This window comes from Triticum urartu, chromosome 3A (genome assembly GCF_056163025.1).
Source record: "Triticum urartu cultivar PI428250 chromosome 3A, HENAU_Tu73, whole genome shotgun sequence".
NCBI lineage: Eukaryota > Viridiplantae > Streptophyta > Magnoliopsida > Poales > Poaceae > Triticum > Triticum urartu.
The window spans coordinates 569,078,824-569,084,513 of NC_141875.1; positions in this window are offsets into that span (position 1 = coordinate 569,078,824).

Here is a 5,690-nt window from a genome sequence, read left to right on the forward strand (position 1 = left end):
GCCGCGGCTGCCGAATTCAACTCTGGAGCTCCAATGCGGCTCACCTCCTGGATTGAGAAGAGCCCGAATTGGTCTTCATTGGACGAGCTAATAGCACTGCAAACATGCATTCAAAGCATGGTGGATAATAATATTAAGCTCGTCGATGTAATCCAAGTGATGCTAGTTCGCTGGATCCTCCCATGCCAAAGCCAAAGCCGCCCTTGATGGGAGTTCAATCTGAAGAAGCACCAAACTCTGGAAAGGCTCTTCGGAACCACTCACGAAGACGCCTGGAAGTTGCTCTTCAAAGGCAACAAGACGCCGCCTGCCATAGGTTCGGACCGCGGGCACGACATTACCCACCCCGCCAACGAGGTAAGCCTTTAACGCATCCTCTACTTGCTTGTTTCAAGGAGGATATCTGAACTTTTATTATCATTGCTTCTTCAGGAATGGATGGAGAGGGCGAAGCGGATTCGGTGTCTAGCTCCGCTACCCGAGGAACCAATCATCCTGCGCCTGGTGAAGATGCTGGTGCCGGCGCCCTATACGGTGCCGGAGAAGAAGGCTAAGGGGGTCCGGAGTAGCCCCTGCCGCAAGGGCGCTTCGGACATGACGTCCAAAGACAAGACCCGCTCCTCCATCGCCGAAGACGAAGATGATGAGGAGGAGGAGGAGAGCGACTCTCCCCTGATGGGGGCAGGAAGAAGAGGGCGGCCTCCATAAATCTGGAGGCGGAGGCGCCCAAGAAGGGGAAAGGCCCTCTCGCGAACAACTCCGTGTGGGACATCGACAATAATCCGGAGTGACGCCCCCGGAACAAGCCCTTGGCCGCATCGTGAGTACTAAGAACCCGCACACATCCATTTATCCGGCCTTTCCACCTTATGGTATTTTATATGGTTAATCATGTTATTGCAGTCCAGCCCATGATAGCTCCCAGCGATCCTCATCAAGAGGCTCGTTGGATTCAAAGGCAATGGCCAGCGAGACACCGCCGGCCGCTTACTCTCCCAAGGCCAAGGGAGACGACGAGGTGTTGTCCCAAAGGACCTTCCCAAGCCTGGGAGAGGTTCAGGAGGCCGTCATGGTGGTGCCGAAGGGCGAAACCTCGGTCACCGGACACATGGGGGAACAGACCCCCATGGAGACTGACGATGGGGGCCGTGCTCAGTTCGGCCCTCATCCGAGCACGGATACGGAGACCCATACGGCCCCGGAATCCGACAAGCAGCCTCCTTCAAGAGAAGGATCCGTGCCCGTCCCGCCGGTGACCTCTGTCCAACCAGAGGCGCCGGATAATCTATTGGAAGCGCTACGGGGTGCTTCCATTGTGGAAGAACACTGTATCCTTTATGGGTACGGTGATTGTGAAGGTTCAGTCCGTCAGAGCGGACTGATCGAAGCCTGCAGTGGCCTGCTGACATGTTTTGAGGTAAGCGGTGTTAACCAAGAAAATTCCAATATAGACAGTAGCCCCTAAGACACTGCCCGGTGTTCAGAAAGAAAAACCGGACAGAGGATCAATTAAATTTCGCAGGAAACTAACCAAAATGTGTCTGATGTGAATAAGCAGGGGTCACTGCTGGCCGCGACCTCATACACTGCCAAAGTCTCCGGACTAAAGCAGAGACTGGAGCGGGTCGAGGAGGAGCTCGACCAGGCGAGGAAGCAGCTGGAAGACCAACAAGGTATGTAGTGACTTGCTATATATTCGGAAAGAATGAATGATGCATATTGACTGTAGTGTCATGATATGTGTAGGAGCGACGACCGAGGTCGAGGCCCTTAAAAAGGCCCTGGCCAAAGCCGAGGGGGAGGCTGTCAAGGAGCAGGCCGCTCGTAAGAAGCTTAAGGCCAACCTGAACAAGGTCCAGAAAGAGCTCCAAGATGCTATGAAGAAGTATGAGGCCTTGGAGGGTGATGTTTCGGCTCGAGAGGCCGAACTCTCAAAGGCTCGCCAAAGCGTGGAAGCAGCCCGGGTTGAAGCCCAAGGTGCCCTCCAAGAGATCCAGGAGGCCAAGAAGATCGCGGTGGGTAAGGCATTTAGTATGCAAAGAAAATATGTGAATGAGAAGTATTCCTACTAACCCGGATTCGGAGTTCTCCAGGGGCATTTGCGGATCTGCCGCGCAGCGTGTCCGATGCTGCAGAGTTCTTCCGAGACAAAGAAGGGATCTCGATGGAGAAGCTGTTCTGTTCACAATACCTTGCGCCAGAACATCTGGTGCCCTTCACCGATCAGCTAAAACAGCTGGTCGAGCTGCATAGGGTGGCCGAACTGGCCATGGAGGATTTAGTAATCCGGTTGTGGCCTGCCGAAGCTATACCCAGCAGCTACTTCGGACTAGTGAAGCGGTTGGTAGGTGCCTGCCCTCGGCTGGACATCGTCAAGAGGTCGGCCTGCATCGAGGGTGCACGCATGGCCTTCGCCCGCATCAAGGTGTGGAGGGCGAAGATGGATGCCGTCAAGCTTGTGAATGAGCGGCCACCTGAAGGCAAGGAGCACCACACGTCGGAGCGGTATTTTGAAGACGTTCTGGAGGGGTCCCGCATTGTGGCGACGCAATGTGCGCAAGACATTATATTCGAATGAATATATTCATGTTGTCTCTGCCTTGTATAATGAAACAAACTTTTTTATGTAATATAATGTTTGTTTTAAAAAAATTCACCTCCTGTGCGGCCGTGTTGTGTGAAATCTGAGAGTTGGCTAGTCGCCGGCTTCTGCCCCCACATAGGAAGTACGGGGGTGTTCGGGATATAAAATCTAAACACTCTTGATCCAATTGTTTGGTCCAAGGAGGTGTTTAGCGCAACGAACCAGGCAATCAGACTATTCGGCTTGAATACCCTCACTTAGCCATAGGAGTTTGACGATAAAAATTTAGGCGCAGCCCCTGGTATTCGAACCAGGAAGCTATAAAAACCAGATCGGGCAAGTACCAATCCCTCGCGTAATGCGGAAAAAATCTCTAACGATTTGACACCTCCGAAGAGCTGACCGGCTCTCGCCGCATCATGACAGTCAGTTTTCAGCTTTCTCTACTGACGTGCTCACCCAGGTAAACCAGGGCACAATCGCAGTAGTTCTCCCTTTACTACCTTAGCCGATATAGCGGAACATAAGGTAGCAAGCACAGGAGTCGGGCAACCCAACTATTGACCAAAGACATGATCCAGAGCTAGTGCATATAGTGCTAAATTTGGGGTGCCGAATAGTGGAAAGTGTTCAGACTTTGTTGCCGTGTTGTGGGGTGCTATGAAGCCCCTGGCAAATTAGAACGTACCAAAGTGTATGGGCGCTACCTGATAAGATTATCAATAAGAAAAAAAGGAAAACATAAAAGAGCAAGGTAATGAGCCAAGGTCGCGGAATTTGGGCCGCAAACTGTTTCCGTTATAGTTTTGATTAATACGTTGAAGCGCATTGATACAAATAGTGCAATAAGCAACGGGCTAAGCCATGACCAAGAGAGAGCTACGTGTGGGTCCTGAAAACAGGCAGAGGGATTGTTGAAGAAACCACCTAAGAAATTCCCATGTATGGCTGTGCTCCGTGCCATCTTGGTATATTTATCCTTTGAAAGGACCGGTGATTGGGCCACCAGGGGCAACCTGTGGAGAGAAAACCTGAAAAGGAGAAGAGGAAACAGTGAGAGTATGTGTGTCCGGGAGTGGTCGAGCCGTATTGTGGATCACAGGCTAGTTATGCCTCCGTCTATGCCCATGGTATCTTGAGTGTGTAATTATGTACGCGCGGTACGAACACCGCTACTTGATCGGGACTGGGACGGAGGCCAAATTGCTAGTCAAGCTCCTGACGAGCTGGGCTATCCTGCTGCAGAGTGGTCCGGACTCTCTTGGCAGTGTCCGGGTGCTCGGCCGCCGAATCGATGTTCTGCTTAAAAAGGTTGTTCTACACTTCTGCTGCTAAGGCAGCGGTGTGCTCCTCAATACGGAGGGAGCGTTCCGTGTTTCCATTAACTGTTATGACGCCACGCGGTCCGGGCATCTTGAGCTTGAGGTAATCATAGTGTGGCACTATGTTGAAACAAGCAAACGCGGTTCGTCCGAGCGGTGCGTGATAGCCGCTGCGGAAGGGGGCAATATCGAAGATTAACCCTCGCTTCGGAAGTTGTCCGGCGATCCGAAGACAACCTCTAGTGTGATTGAGCCCGTACAGCGGGCCTCTACACCTGGAATGACTCCTTTAAAGGTAGTTTTTGTGGGTTTGATCCATGATGGATTGATGCCCATTTTGTGCGTTGTGTCCTGATAGAGCAGATTGAGGCTGCTACCACCATCCATGAGGACTCGCGTCAGGTGGAATCCATCAATGATTGGGTCGAGGACCAGTGCGGCTAAAACGCCATGACGGATACTGGTCGGATGATCCCGACAATCAAAAGTGATCGGACATGACGACCATGGGTTGAATTTTGGGGTGACTGGCTCTATCACGTAGACGTCCCTGAGCGCGTGTTTGCGCTCCCTCTTGGGGATGTGGGTAGCATATATCATGTTCACCGTTTTGACCTGAGGGGGAAATTTCTTCTGTCTCCCAGTGTTCGGTAGCCGGGGCTCCTCAACATCGTCCTCGCTTTGTGATCCCTTCTCCTTGCTTTCGGCATTTAGCTTGTCGGCCTGTTTAAAAACCCAACAATCTCTGTTGGTATGATTGGGCGGTTTATCTGGGGTGCCATGGATCTGGCACGGGCGATCGAGTATACGGTCCAAGATGGATGAGCCCGAATTGTTCTTTTTGAACGGCTTCTTCCACTGACCGGACTTAGAGCCACTAAATCCGGCATTAACCGCCGTGTCATCGGTGTTGTCATTGTTGTTTCGACGCTTGTGTTTATTGCATCGAGATTTGTCGTTACTATTTCTAACTTCAGGGGTGCTGACATCATTTGCATTGTTCTTGCTACGGGCCAGCCAACTATCCTCACCCGCACAAAAGCGGGTCATGAGTGTCGTGAGGGCTGCCATAGACTTCAGCTTTTCTTGGCCAAGGTGACGGGCTAGCCATTCGTCATGGATGCTGTGTTTGAAGGCTGCTAGGGCTTCGGCATCTGAACAGTCCACGATCTGGTTCTTTTTAGTTAGGAACCTAGTCCAGAATTTCCTGGCTGACTCTCCAGGCTGTTGAACTATATGGCTTAAGTCATCGGCATCTGGTGGCCGAACATATGTACCTTGGAAGTTGTCGCGGAAGGCTTCTTCCAAATCCTCCCAGCTGCCAATAGAGTTTTCAGGCAGACCGTTTAACCAGTGCCAAGCTGGCCCTTTAAGTTTTAATGGGAGGTATTTGATGGCATGGAGGTCATCTCCACGAGCCATATGAATGTGGAGAATAAAATCCTCAATCCACACCGCAGGATCAGTTGTTCTGTCGTATGATTCAATATTCACGGGTTTAAACCCTTTTGGGAATTCATGCTCCATTACTTCGCCGGTGAAGCAAAGAGGGTGTGTGGCGCCTCTATATTGGTCCACATCGCGACATAGCTCTGATGGAGACTGTCTGCAGTTTTCGGCCCGCGCATGACAAGGTTTTTCACGTCCGAATAGATAGAGATAGCCATCGTCACGTGTCGAGGTATGTCCTCGTGATCCGTATATCGATCTTGTATGTCATGCTCTATTGTTCAGGTCCTGCCGAAGGTCATATGTATGACCACAAGCTGTTTTATCTCTGCCTT